We start from the raw sequence: 15,370 nt of genomic DNA, 5'->3' as shown, positions 1-15,370 counted from the left end.
AGAGGATGGAGACAGAGGTTCTTCTGCCCTCCCAGGCAGAGAAGCACCCCAGGAGCAACCCAGGCCTGCATACTCAACAACTTCAGAGCCAGGATGGAATGGACCTGTGGACACAGCTAGGCTCTAGGGACATTCTTATACCCAGCAGTGTGGAGGGTTATTGCCTGCTTCCTACTTGGGAGTATAGTTTTTGGTAAAGAGATCAGCACTGCCCAAGATGGCCTTGGATATCAGAGACAGTGAGACAGACAGAAAGAAAGGGGGTACTAGAGGGACAGGGAGAAAAAGGAGATGGGAGAGAAAGAAAGAGGAGAGGAGCAGAGGGGAGGCTCCTTCTCCATCCGGACAGGCAGAGGTCACTGTAGAGGAAACATAAAAATGCAGACCTTAGAGGTGCAGAAGGATGGGAGAGTCTCCTATATCTTGCAGATTCTCAGGTGCAGAGGAGCCTCCCAGGGTTCTAATCTGTGTATAAAGCATGAGTTAAATACATGATGAAGGAAGCCAGAGAGACAAGATCAATCAATAAAGGGCTTAACCCCCCAGATCCCAAGTAAGAAAAACCCAGTGCAGTGGCTTTCTTCACTTATAATTCTAGCACCAAGAAGGTGGGAACAGGAGGATCCCTGAAACTTAACTGGCTGACCAGACAGTTTTCTAACAGAATCAGCAAGTTACAGGCCAAGTAAATGCTTTGTCTTAAGATTAAAAAAAACAACAACAACAAAATAAATAAATAAATAAATACCCAAAACAAACAAACAAAACACAAAAAACCAAAAACCCAGAGGCAGTGATTCTTGAGATGTAACGCCCAAGGCTGGACTATCTCCTGCACACATTTGTACACATGTGCACATAGACAAAAACATACATGCAAAAAATAAAAACTTACAAAAAGCAGATAGATAGCAGGCTCCGCCTACTCTTTTCATGATGGGCCCCTCCTGTTTCTACCTCCCAAGTGCCGGGATGACAGACACGAAGCCCAGTTTATGCAGTGCTAGGGAGCAAAACCTAGGCTCTGAGCAGTGCTGGGCAGGCACTACTGATGAAGCCATAGCCTCAGCCTCTCTTCCTTTATTTTTATTGCATCGTGTGTATTATTTCTGGAAAATCAAAAAGTAGAGCTAAATAAAAGGAGCAAATTAAATCCAGCTAAAGTCTAACTATTGCTACTTATAGTAGCTGCTACTCAATAACTTCCCAGTCTGTCTGTAGCCACATCCCGACTTATGCCCAACTTGTGCATATTTCAGTCACCCACCCATTCATACATGAATATGCATCTATGAATCAGATCATGCATAAGTACATGCAGTTACATATAGTATCATGTATGTGCATATGTGTTTATGCAGTTGCCGTCGGTATCTATAGGGGACTGTTTCCTGGAGCTGCTAACCTCGCAGATGCTCAAATCTTCAAGTACTCGAGTTCCTTAAATAAACTTGCAATGGGCCTGCATATACCATCCTATGAAACTGAAACAATCCTCAGTTAACTTAGATGCTGTGTTTAGTAGTTGTATTGTTTAGGAAAATACCTGTCATTATTAAATATATATGCAATTACAACAAATACTTTTTTTTTTTTTTTGTTTGTGACTCATTTTGTCTGGGATTGGAGAATCCATAACCACAGGGGGTTGGCTATATACAGATAATATACATATGAATCATGAGTCTATATATTATGAAGTTATTGGCACACTGGCTCGTAAACTCAGTTTTCTGCTTACTAATGGATTCTGAATACTCAAGGCTTCCCAGAGAGTGAGTACTATTTGTCAGCGCCAATAGAGCCTCCAATGGCCCCTCATGCCCCACACAAAGAGTATTATGGGTATTGAATCCTTCTGCTCTGGCATGCTTCCCAAGCCATGAGGGGCCAAGCCTGAAAACACAGCCCCCTGGGATGGTACAGGGATAGAGACAGGCTGAGCCAAAGGGTCTGACAGTTCCAGATAACAGAGTGCAGAGCAACACTGTGGCCAGTGGCCAGGGAGCAGAAGAATCAGAGCTGGAAAGCAGACAGCAGGCCAAGGCCGGGTCTGCCAGCAGAGAGTGGGGGCAGCTAGGCGGCCTGCTGTCTGGACTGGCTGTTCAGTCCTCACCCAAGATCCAGCCTGCTGAGCCAGGCTTGGAAGGGCAGATTCCTCCTCCCTCCACCAGGGCCACCAAGAGAACACAGATCTGAGAAGAGCCCAGCCTGGAGCCAGAGAATCCAGAGGGGAGAACATTCTTATTACATCTTACTTTTTTAGAATTGGGGTGAGAAAATGTAACAGGAGACCCCACTGTGTATATTTAAAAAAAAAAAAAGATCTTTCATTAGGGGAGGGTCACTGCTTCAGGACCGCAATACATAGTCCCTTCTGTCTATATCATCATGAATGGACCTTGTGCATAGGATCTATAGACAGGTTTAATGGCTACTCATTTTCCTCTGAGAATAGAAAACTGATCCTATTTCTGTTTTGCCCATCTTATACATGCAGTATGCCCAGAAAAAAAAAGTGCTCCCAACTAGAGTGCAGATGTCCCCGACTATCCCTAAAGTCTTCCGGATCCTTTTTTTTTTTTTTTTTTTTTTTTTGAGGAATTTCTAGAAACTGTCATGGTTGCCATTGACTGAGTCCATCCTATTCACTAGTCTGCGTCTAACCTTTACATTCATGGGTCACTTAAATTTCAGGTGGGTTTCCAGCCAAAGAGCAAATTAAAAGAACACAAAGCACAATAAAATAACAATTTAAAAATGGAATAGTGATAATACAAGGCCCAGTACATATAGATTTAAAAAAATTTTTTTAAGGATTTATTGTTTTATGTATGTGAGCACACTGTAGCTGTCTTCAGACACACCAGAAGAGGGCATCAGATCTCATCCCAGATGGTTATGAGCCACCCTGTGGTTGCTGGACGTTAAACTCGGGACCTCTGGAAGAGCAGTCAGTGCTCCTAACCAATGAGCCATCTCTGTATAGATTTAAAATGAGCCCCCATGTATAGATTTAAAATGAGAAACAAAGCAGTCCTCATGCAAGTGTCCGTAATAACTTTCATGCTACAGATTCTGTATTTTGAGTGGTAGCATCAGCCCCAGTGCCACATTATGTAAATAGCTCCTAGGTTCAGTTTTATACATGAAGGAACTGAGGCTTCAAAGGGTCAGCAGCCTTTCCCAAGGTGCTGCTGTTGAACAGCAGCTACCTGACTTCAAAGTCCCTTATACCTCCCAAATCAGTGCCTTTACCAGTCCAGAAGGAGGAGTGAAGGGTAGAAGCAAAAAAAGACTGGTCTACAAGGCAGGCTGCTTTTTCTCAGTGTCTTCCCTGATGTGTCTGAGGAACAAGAAGGGAGTGCACAATCTGATCTCCTTGCTGAATAGATGCCCGATGGGCGGTGCATGAGTGTGCACATTCTGTGGCTAGAACTGCCTGCCTGAGTGTGTATAATGTGTAAAGAAATATGTTGTCATTTGGGCTCACTTTTCTGAAGGCTGGAAAATCCAGATGTGGGACACCAGAGTTTGTGCTATTTCATCTCATGGGAGGACTCAGAGGGTAAGCAGGCACAGGCTTAAGAGGACACAAAGGGGCAACCTCGCCTAATGACAGCCTCCCCCTGCCCTAGCCACCCCAGTCTGTGATAACAAGACTTCACTGCCAAGAGAAAACAAATCAGCACGGCTTTCAGAAGCACGAGTCTCCCAACACATCAGACAGAGGACTTGGTCTGCAGTATGAGTTTTAGTGAAGACATACTGTGTTCAAAACTGTGTAAACAGACAGAGTGGAAACCTGGATGGCATTTGTTCTGTCAGGTTGCCAGGGACACATCCTCAGGGTTAACAGAAATTTCTTCCTCAGAAATGTGAACATCATGGGGTCTGTTCCAGTTTCAGCTCTGTTACAGCTCTCTGACAGAGCGGCTTAAGGGAGGAAAGAGCTACTTCCGGGTCATTCATAACGGAAGTCAGGGTAGAAACTCAGCCAGGAACTTGAAATAAAAGTTGTGTAGGAATGCCACTTGCTAGCATGAGCTCATTCTTAGGTTGCCTTCTTATATTGTCCTCAATCACCTTCCCGGGAATGATCACACCTACCGTGAGCTGGTCCCTCCTGCATTAAAGAACAGTCCAGACAAGCTCCCACAGTTACACCCACCAACCAACGTGATTCAAGGCAGTTCCTCAATGGAAGCTTTCCTCAAAGATGATTCCAGGCCTTGTCAAGTTGACAATTAATGCTAAAAATGGCAGGGTTCAATGTTCAACTAGTAAAATAGGAAGGATTCATAAAGAAATGGCCTTCATGAGTCAACTTGGAAACACTAGCATGAAAAATGGCACATCAAGGCTGCCATAACCCACCCCTTCCTCCAGCCTTGTGCTTATTACAAGGTTCTGGCCCTACCTGTCACTCTCCTGGAAGCCCACAGGAGCTGGGCTTCATTCCTGGTGGGATTCCAGGACCCAGCACAAGGGAGAATATGGCAATGAGCTTCCAGGCCATGAAATCTGCAAAGTTTTCCTTGCTTGGCCCAGGGAGTGGCTCTATTAGGAGGTGTTGCCTTATTGGAGTAGGTGTGGCCTTGTTGGAGGAAGTGTGTCACTGTGGGAGCAGGCTTTGTGACGCTCCTCCTAGCTGCCTGGAAGTCAGTCTTCCACTAGCAACCTTCAGGTGAAGATGTAGAACTCTCAGCTCCTCCTGCACCATGCCTGCCTGAATGCTGCCATGCTTCCACCTTGATGATGACACCAGCCCAATTAAATGTTGTCCTTTATAGGACTTGCCTTGGTCATGGTTTACAGTAGTAGAAGCCTAACTGAGACACCCCTGCTGTAAGCATTCTTAAGAGCAGCTACAAGGTCTCTGTGAAATAGAACACGGTGTAGAAGCTCAAGAGTTCATGACTTACAAATAACACTTGAGGAACCAGAAGTTTTACAGGCATTTTCTTCAATGTAAGAAGTTGACACCTGTTCACCCAGAAGGCTGGAGTGGATGTTATTTAATAACCTGGTGATCTCTGGCTGCTCTGAAGAGCCTTACCTGAACCCCCTGGACTCCTAAGTGTTGTTTCTCAGTTGATAGAAGCCACCCTCATGAAAGAGGCCCCATACACTGTGCAAACGAGTTTGCTGTTATGCTGATTTCAAACCTTTCATGTGAGTGTTGCTTCTGTTAGTATAGCTCATCCTTATACTTATTACGAATCCCTCCTCCCTAGGCCCTCATCCCAAGCATCGTTTTACAGTCAACAGAGCCCATTTTTGTGGAAGAGTTCACAGGTGAGGGAGTTTCAGTGTAGCCATGACTTAAGCTTTCTGGTGATAACTCTCAGGAGGAGACTTTCTTCCAAAGCTTTACTGTGTTTCAAAGAGCTCAGGGTCAGACTCCAGAAGTTTGAACCGGCCTGGCTAAGTCAGCTATGCTGAAGAGTGTGTCACTGTTGTCTCTCCAAGGACCATTTCAGTGCTGGTTGCGACTCTTCTAGGGACCTCCACGACACAGGGCATTGGACAGAGTGGCCTCCACCCTGGTGTGTGGCAGCAGCTATGGTGCATAGACCAGGAAGACCATAAAGCAGACTCTGTCTACCCGGGACCCTATTTCTGAAGACTAGCCAGGGCTGTCTGAACAACCTCTTGGCCTGGTTTCCCAACCGGTCTCCTTGTTCTTTCATTTGTTTCCCCACCCCCACATCAGGGAACCCAGGGCTCTCTTTTAGCACCCCTACATCTCCCTAAAATCCAGCCAGCATCCCTGTCTCTTATAGGGAACAACCAGCATATTCCAGGTCACAGGGCACTCGATGGGGACAGCAGAAGCTCTGCTCTTTGTCAGCCAGGTGGAGGCCCAGAGGTTCCTGTCACACCAGGTTCCTTTGTCTGGGCCGTCTGTCCTTAGGCATTTGCGTGATATGTCAGTTAGGACAAACCCTTTACAGTCAGCCTCAGTATTAGAAGCCTGAGAAGCATCCCATTCCCACCTTCCTTCCCTCCCGACTCTTCCCTTCTGTCTAATCTGCCCCAACACTCACTGTCAAGGAAGACTCGCCATAGTTCTGTGCTAAGGAGTAATGTGCAGTTGGATAGCAGTTCACCAGGGTCTTGTGTGGAACAAGAAATCAAAATTAAATGTTAGCAATCCCCGTTAGCATCCTGTGGCTCAGTGTTCATTGTCAGTGATCCGCTGTTTGGCTTTTTTTCTTTTTGATGTCATTTCTTCTCTATAGCCTGTCTTTTCTTAGTAACAGCTTCCTCTGCTTCTCCCTCAAAATAGTTCAGCTCTGCCCAGCCTCTGTGGTGAAACTTCCATGCCCACCCTATTGGCTGCACAGAAGGCTTTGCCCCGAGACAGTCCTTCCTGCTCATTCCATCTCATGGGGAGGCTTCCTGTGTCTAATTAGGCAATTCCAAGGTTCGGGAACTTGGTCTGCACCAGAGTCTTTAATTACTGGTAAATTTGGTAGATACAAGTATGAGAGTCAATCACCAGCATCGCTCTCAGCCTCGGAAGCATGTTAGCACCAGGCAGTGGTTTCCATTTTCTCCCATCAGATTCACTTTAGGCATAGAAAGGGGACTCTCTGGGTGACCCAGGAACTCAGTCATCTCAAACTTCCTGCCCTGCCCTTCCCCGGGGAGGGAGAAGGAAAGGAGCCAAGTCTAGAAAGTCTACAGCCTGCTGGGAAGCTTGCCCTCTGACCCTAGAAAAGCCAGAAAGACCGGTTTCTAGGGCGCAGTGGAGGCTGGTAACTTTACCCTGAGGCAGCTTTTCCTCCTGGGGACTTCCGGCTGCCTACTGCCCTCATCTCTCAGAGACCCCCAGGCTCAGTGTCCTCCCGCCCTCCAGGCACCTTTCTCCCTGTCTGTGTGCTATCCAGGAAGAGCTGCCTCTGTTGTCTTGGTCCCAGTTAGCGTCCTGTCTCCGCCCTCCACCCCCCCCTCAGTGTCCTCCCACGCCCCTTCCACTGTGTCCGCTGTGCTCTGCAGGTACAGCAGGCTGCCTCGCCTGCTGTCCTTCCGCCGGCTCCAAGGTTCAATGTATTCCTTCAGAGAAAGAAACTTACACCCGGAAGCCATACTACCAGCTTGGGCAAATTCAAGTTTTTTTGTTTTTTTTAATAAAGGAAAGTGTATTTAGACTGCCCCACGCATACTGTGCACCAGTCTGATTTGCCTGGGAAGTGGAGAAAATGAATGTATTTCTTGGATCAACTGTGTCTTGCACTGTCCAAACTCTGGAAGGCCGAATGAAGCATTTGCATTTACCACAATAGGAGTTGAGTTGTACTAGGAGAGCTGACCTGTGTGGATGTCTTCCCCTTTTAAAATAAGAGTAGAAATTGTAGCCAGGGATGGGACTTAAGGTTGATGCCTCCCTCCTTTAGGGTATTCAGAAGTTCTGATGACGACAACAGCAACAACAAAACCCAACCCAAACCAAACCAAACCAACCAACCAACCAACCATACCAACCATACCAAACCAAACCAACCAAACAACCAACCAACCATACCAAACCAAACCAACCAAACCAACCAACCAACCAAACCAACCAAACCAAACCAAACCAACCAATCAACCAACCAACCAAACCAACCAAACCAAACCAAACCAAACCAACCAACCAACCAACCAAACCAAACCAACCAACCAACCAAACAACCAACCAACCAACCAACCAAACCAAACCAACAAACCAACCAACCAACCAAACCAACCAACCAACCAAACCAAACCAAACTAACCAACCAACCAAACCAAACCAACAAACCAACCAACCAAACCAACCAAACCAAACCAAACCAAACCAACCAACCAACCAACCAACCAACCAAACCAAACCAACTAACCAACCAACCAAACTAAACCAAACCAACCAACCAAACCAAACCTACCAACCAACCAACCAAACCAAACCGAACCAAAAACCAAAATAAAAACCTTGGGTGTAGCTTCAGCCCTTAGTCATTAGGAAAATCGCCTCCAGAATGCAGGACTTGTTCTGGAATCAGAAGGTGGACCAGAAGGATTACAGCTTGGGCGGGATGGGAATATCCAGCAGCTTGTGTGTGAGTTCCCCACTTGCGGAGTCTATCACTGAAAGTCACTGGATCACAAAAGTCCCGATAGAATCCACGAAGTAACCCAATGAATGGGTAGTGTTCAGGAAGTATGTCCCAGTAGGCATGTTCTGGAAAAATAGCTCTTGTCCCGATCTGTCAGTCTTTCTCTTGGTTTCCTAGCCACCATGAAGTGATCAAGGGCAGCACAAACAACTTTTTGGTGGGCTATTATTATTATTTTACCTGTCTGAATGGTTTAGCTCATTTGAGATACAAAAATCTTAGCTGGATGTTTATGGGCTATCTAATGTCTGTGCTGTCTTATGGGCCTGTGGATGGGGAGGGGTGGGCTTTCAATGAAAAAAAATCATTTTCCTTCTCCAAAATGTCTGTAAGTCCACCAAAAGGACAATACAGAGAAAAGGGAAGCCGTGTACAAATGATATGTAAAGAGATGTGCCCAGCCATGGGTGGGATCGTGTACCTGGTCTCTTGGTTATGCTCAGTTCTCTCAGCTTGACTGAGTACTCTGGGCTCACAGAGATGACTGCGTGGTGGTAGGCGTGGGACTGGGGGGGCACTCTAGCCCCAGTGTTTTTCCACTCTATATGGGAATGAGGGCTTTAGAGAGCTGGGCTTTGTAAGTTGATCTCAGTTGTCAACTTGATTGGATCTGGGATCAACTAAGAGACAAACCTCTGGAAAGGTTTTCAGGGATATTTCCTGGAAGGATCAGCAGAAAGGGAAAGATGCCTCCCGCTCCCAGCCCCCACACTCACATTGGACAGCCCCTTCCTTCCAGCAGCAGCCCAGAGGTCCCAACTCAAAGCTCTTTCTTCTGCCTGCCTATTTTCACTCTCTGCTGGCAAACGCATCTCCCCTGCTCCCCCAGTCAATGACATTGGAACACCGGAGTCCAGGTTCTTTGGACTGAAAACCCACAGCTTTCCAGAAATCCTCTAGGCCTCTAGTGCCAGACTGAGACTGCTTAGGCACCCAGCCTCACAGACGGTGCATCTGTGGAATTCTAGCATGCAGATAGTCATTGTTGGACTGCCCATACTGAACTGCGTGAGCCAATCTGATAAAACTGATAGATTCCCTACCCCATGTGCGTGTGCTCTACTGGTTCTGTTCCTCTAGAGACCTTGATTAATACATAAGCCAAATACCAGACCCCATACCAGACTCGCCCAAGTGTCAGCTAAATATATCCATCTGTAACACTCACTGCTCTAGTGCCTTCTCTGCTTTGTTCTCTCTCTGTGGACATTTTCCAACTGGATACTAAGGCTGGCCTTACTTGAGCTCACCATGACCTCCCTGATCCAAGCTCTTGTAGGCTGGATCATTCTCCGACTTCTTGGGTGTCTTTCTTCACCCTGCTGCATGCTATTGGTCCCCAGGGGTCTTCCTGAAGCTAATTCTTTAGATTTAGCACCCCCTTAGTCCATTGGTAACCAGACCCCCCCCCCAAGCCAACTATGGCCTCTCAGTTGAACTCTGTAAGAAGCCTTTAAAAATCTGTCCTCCTCCTCCACCCCAAAACACAATACAGGATTATGTTTCCAATGGAGAGATGGGGATAAAAGGGAAATCATTCAGGATTTCTATCTTTTAAACCACAGACTTAACTGAGCTCATAAATAACCTGGTTTGCATAAGTAACTACCCACTCCACTCTTAGTCTTTATGTGGAATCAAAGATTTAAATTTCTCCATGCATCGCAGTGCCCTTTTTAATGTCTCTAGGCTTCTCCTTAATTATTATAGCTGGGCCTGCTAGGTGACTCAAGCCGTCCTTTCTTATTCGTTCCTTGAGCCAGATTCACATAAATCTTCTCATCTCTGTCAAAGTGAGAGAAGGCTGTTGGTCTTCCTACTGCCTAAGTGGGAGCAAGGTCTCCCCAGGAGAGGAAGGAGAGATTTGGAGGCAGGCTGGGAACCTTTTAAGGCCTGAATTGCTTATCAAAAGCCAATCAAAGCGCTCTATTGTTTTCTTTAATTATTAAGCAATATTGATGTCAATAGCTAGGGAGATAGAGAGATATGGATCAATGGAAGACTGGAAATTGACAGCCATACATTCTCATGATCGATTTTCTTTTTGACAAAGTTTTTAAGATCCCGTGTAGAAAATAGTCTTCAGTAATTGATGCTGGAGGAAGCCAGGCATCGACAGTCCGGCTTATACCATGGGGGTGGGGGTGGGGGGAATGAACTCAAAAGGGATCGTGGGTATGAATGAAAAGAGCCAAAGTCTAAAACTCCTAGAAGAAAATATAAGAGAATTGTATTTGGCACTACACTGTTAATTTTTTTAACAACTAACTCTTAAATCGTTGAAGAACACCCCTTGGTGTGGGGAGATGGCTCAGATGGTAACCTGTTTGCTTTGTAAGCATGAGGACCTGAGTTCAATTCCCAGCACTCAGACTTAAAAAAAAAAAAAAAGAAAAGAAAAAGAAATCTGTGAACGGAGGCCTGTGCTCATAATTTCAGGACTAAGAAGCCCTGTGGTGCAGGTGGATCCCTGGCACTCGCTGGCTAGCCACCCTCCCTGTCCGTAAACCTCAGGTCCCAGTAAGACATACTCTCTCCAAAAAATCAAGGTAAATCATGTCCGAGGAATACCACTCATGGTTGACCTCTGACCTCTACACGCATGAGCACGCACATATAAATGCACTGGCACAAATACCATCATGCACCTACCCACACATGAACCTGAACACACATAAAAAACACACACCCATACAGGAAATAACCCTGGACTGGGCTCCATTACAATAACGACAAAAAATAAATAAACTTTCAGTTTTCCAAAGATGCCTAAGAGAATAGAAGAGAAAGCCACAGAAATGAGAGACTATTTACAAAGCATCATCTATAGTCAAGGGCTTGCACCCAGAAGTAATTTAAAGAAAACAAACAGCATAATCTTTTTTTTTTTTTTAAGCGGCAAAAGATCTGAATAGACATCTCACTGAAGAGTGTCTAGAGCTGGAGAAGTAGCATATGGAAGAAGACTTTTGTTAGTCACTAGGCAAATGCTGTAACAAATGGGCCCAGTGCACCAGAATGGGGGGATCTGCAGGATCTGGGAGCTACAGGGACCCTCATTCCCTGGTGTTGGAGACGAAAATTGGTATGAGTGCTTTAAAGAACAAAAGAAGGCCGGCTAGATGGCTCCGTAACTGAAGGTGTCTGCTACCAGGCCTGACAACCTGAGATCCATCCCCAGGCCCCACGTGGTGGAAGGACAGAATCAATACAAGGGGTTATTTATTCTCTTGCCTCCAAATGCATGCACGGCACCCTCTACACACACCAAATAAATGACAGTAATGTTAAAAGCCTAGAAAGTATCCAGCCAGTGCCTTTGTCTTTCTAGGCTTGGCCATCCCGACAAAGAGGCGAAGTCACATTTCACACGGAATTGTATTCAAGTGCCCACGATCTCTTAGGCTGTATTGTCAAGGGCTGAAAACCACCCAAATGCACCCCAGCCAATGGATGGATTAGCAAATTGCCACTTGGTCGCTCGGAAGCCATTATGGAAAGCAGGGTGGTGTGACTAAACCTCAAAGATAATTACAACGAGTTAAAGTGGAGCACATGTGTTTCGTCTTTAGTTACAGAAAATTGTACAAAGTGTACTGAGCCTACAGTATTAGAACAGGCGGTGGTAACCACAAGGGGGCACAAGGAAACTTGGGGTGGTTGTTACATTTATTTTATTTTACTTGATTCTTGTGGCAGTGTCTCACCATGTAGCTTTGGCTGTCCTAGAACTCCCTATGTAGCCCAGGCTGGCCTTGAACTCACAGAGATCCGCCTGCCACTGCTGAGATTAAAGCGGTGCATTGCTACATCCAGCCTGGTGTTTCTTTTTTTAGTTGTGACAATATTTTGAGATTTATAAATATGTCAAACTTCTCAAACATAGACTTCGGTTCTGTACGACTTCTGATATTCCAATTATTCATCAACTGAGTTATCAGAAAACAAGCCTTTATCTCAACTATCCAAAAACTGAAATTTGTTTCAAGATAATGCACTGCAGGGTGGCTGTGGCACAGATAAAGAAGATGGATTCCTCCAGCGTGTGTTCGAAACGCCACATTTGAAAATGTCAGTCTGGCTGAGCCTGACAGTGCATACCTGATAACCTGGCACTTGGGCAGCTAAGACAGGAAGTTGGACAGTGTTTTGCCAGTTTGTGCTTTGTAGCAAGTTTCAGGTCATCCTGAGCCACACATGCTCAAAAACAAAACAAAATAAATGCAACACACAGACGCATGCCTCAAACAAAACAAAGCAAAAAGATGACAGCAGCAGAGGATGTGTCTTTAACCCTAAGTATCTGGCACTCACAACTGCTATGTTTCTTCCTTTGGAGATTAGATGAGAGGCCTGGTTACCTTGGTCACCTTCGAAGCTTTGATTTAGTTCTATAGAAATGTTTTCAGGAGTTAGAGACCCCATGGATCGCTTAAAGTTGATGTGCAGCAGAATCAGTTAATAATTTATCAATGCAAGTCTTCTGGCAGGCTAGATTTTTCTCAAAGAAGGGACTCGTGGCAGGGGCAGGGGAGGAGACCTTCAGTAGGAGAGCGGGCGAAGGGCCCTGGGGCTGCCCTGGAGCCCTGCTTTGTAGATCCAGCAAAGCATATGTGCATCAAAGTAGCAGAATAATTGTGACATGTGAGCAGGGAGTTAAAGGTGGACCCCAAAGTCCTCCTCAGCACGCGGTGCTGCGCTGTACCCCATCCCTGCCCCTGAGGCATCAACATTAATGCCAGCTGGTGGAAAATTCCAGGACTTCTCAGGGCCAGGAGCCAGTCTCTCTAATGAGGGCCCATCCGTAAGCTTGATGAGTGTCTGCCGAATTCTCCCACATTAGCTCCTCAGAGCAATTTACTACTCATTCGGCTTTGATAACTAACACCCTGCAGGCTTGGGTGGGCATCCATGAGTGGGGGGGGGGGGGGGGTAACAGTAAATGCAGGGTGAAAGTAGCCAAGGAAGACATTCAGGAAAGGCGGTGGCATTTGACTGACTAGTTAAACCTACCTGTTCGCATGGACCGTCTTGCTGAGAGGGTTTTTGACGTGTTCCTTCCTGGTGTCAGGTTTTAGTTTTATATAAGGCGTGTGGGAAAGAGGAGGAAACCCAGCAGCATCTGCAAAAAAAAAAAAAGTTGTGGTAAAGAGCTCAAAAAATCCTCTTTTCTACAAAAATGATGAGAAAAATAACCAAAACCACTAGTTTCAGCCTTTCCAGAACTCTAGACATTGGCCAAAAGCTTCCACACATTCAACAATAATTTACTTGATAGCATGACAGAACTTCACGAAAAATAGTGAGCCTTCTAGCATACAACTTGCTTTGCTGCTCTCCCCCTCCTTCCCCCTCCTTCCCCCTCCCTCCCCCTCCCTCCCTCCTTCCCTCCCTCCCTCTGTGCATACATGGTCTGTCTGAACCTTGCTAAGTCAAAAGCCCCCAAGAGAAACTCGGCTGGACGGCTATCCAAAAGCCCTTCTTTCAAGCCTGTCTTTATTTAATCTAACAAAATTTCCTCAGGGCTAAAAGCTGTTTCCTGTAGGGCATTTGTTAAAAACACTCAGTGGGAATTGTTGGACGTCATAGATGGTGGAGGCAGAGGATGACAGTTGGAGCAATAAAGAAAAAACTAAGCATATGCTTAATCTAAAGGCCAGCAGGTAGGATCTAAAGGCCATGAAGCCCTGAGAACTCTGGCTTATATTTTCTGGGGAATATAGAAATCTGTGAGCACAAGGAAGAAACACCCTGGGTATCAGCAGAGCAGTGTGCATCCTCAAAAAATACCCCAGAGCTCCTCACATGCCCCAGTTCACAGACAGCAACTCAGCAAACCAGTTTATCTGTTCTAGAACCTTAAGAAAATCTTTATCTAATTATTAGATGGCTACTAAATTGGCTCAAGTGGGAATTCAGTGGGAGCTTTATCAGGGGAGCTGGGTCAGGAGGTCGGAGCAGCTGAGCAGTCTCCCATTACCCTGTTACAAATTAAAGAAATGGGGAAAAGCAACAACTCCAAATCCAAAGGCCTCAGAACTGGAGGAGCTGAGGGCACACCACTCAGCCCAAGAATAAATGCCAGGAAATGGGAGAGAGGCACCTAGCGCAAGCCCCAGAGTTCAAAGGCCCAAGCTCCAGAGAACACCTTCGGTTCTGTCTGGTTCCTCTGCTCGTTGGATGGTACACTTTCCCACATGCACTGAAGGTGACTCTTTGAAGCAGCTCACAGACACATTCAGAAATAATGCCTGGCCAGATATGTAGATATCCTTTAATTTGGCCAGTTGACACCTAATGTTAACTACCACAGACATTAGTTGAAATTCTTCAAGGAAACTGCTAAGATAATAATCACCCCCCCTAAAAAAAAGCCAAATGAATACGAAGCACTCAAAATGATATAGCAAATGACTACTTAGTACAAAATACGCAACAAGGGAGGAAGAGAAGAACAGAGAAACCTAAGACATATAAAAAGAATTGTCAAAATAGCAGATGTAAATCCTATCCTGTGAGTAATTACATTAAATTTAAATGTCTTAAATTTTCAATTAAAAGAGTCAAAAGGAAAGACTTCATGGAAACTATGATGCCACCCACAAGAGGCGGGCCCTGGTTCGTGAAATTAGGTTGAAAGTAAAGTAGAAAATATCAGGTCTATCATGAGAACAATAACAAAAAGAGGTAGGTGGCTACATTAATATTAGACAAAGGTACTGCAAGACAAAAGTGTTACCAGAGACAAAAAATAACAATTTAGAATGAGAACCAACGTGGGTCAGTCCACGAAGAAGCTAAACCAACTGTGAAACAGTCACTTCACACGGAGCCTCAAAACACTAAGAAAAAAGCCACCAGAAACAGAAATCCATCATCCAAAAACAGTAGCAGCCTGTGATATCCTGGTTTTTGACAAGAGAGCAGATTGCATGAGGAACATCGGTGAAGTGGAATACTTAGACAACGCAGATGGCCTAGAAGACACCCATAGAAAGGTCACCTCTACAGCAAGGTCACCTTTGCACAAAAGGCTCCAGGATAGGCATAGGTGAGGCCATGAAAATGGTCCCCAGGCTCTCATGCTCTCTTTTGTCTTCTTACTCTCCCACCCTTGCCCCTCCTCTCTCCCTCCCCTCCCCCTATGTGCTCAAGGCCGGCTTCTACTCTTCTACTTCTCTCCTCTCTCTCTCTCTCTCTCTCTCTCTCTCTCTCTCTCTCTGTCT

Source organism: Micromys minutus (assembly GCF_963924665.1).
Source record: "Micromys minutus genome assembly, chromosome: 17".
NCBI classification, from domain to species: domain Eukaryota; kingdom Metazoa; phylum Chordata; class Mammalia; order Rodentia; family Muridae; genus Micromys; species Micromys minutus.
The sequence above is the reverse complement of the archived record's forward strand: the minus strand, read 5'-3'. Positions refer to the sequence as shown.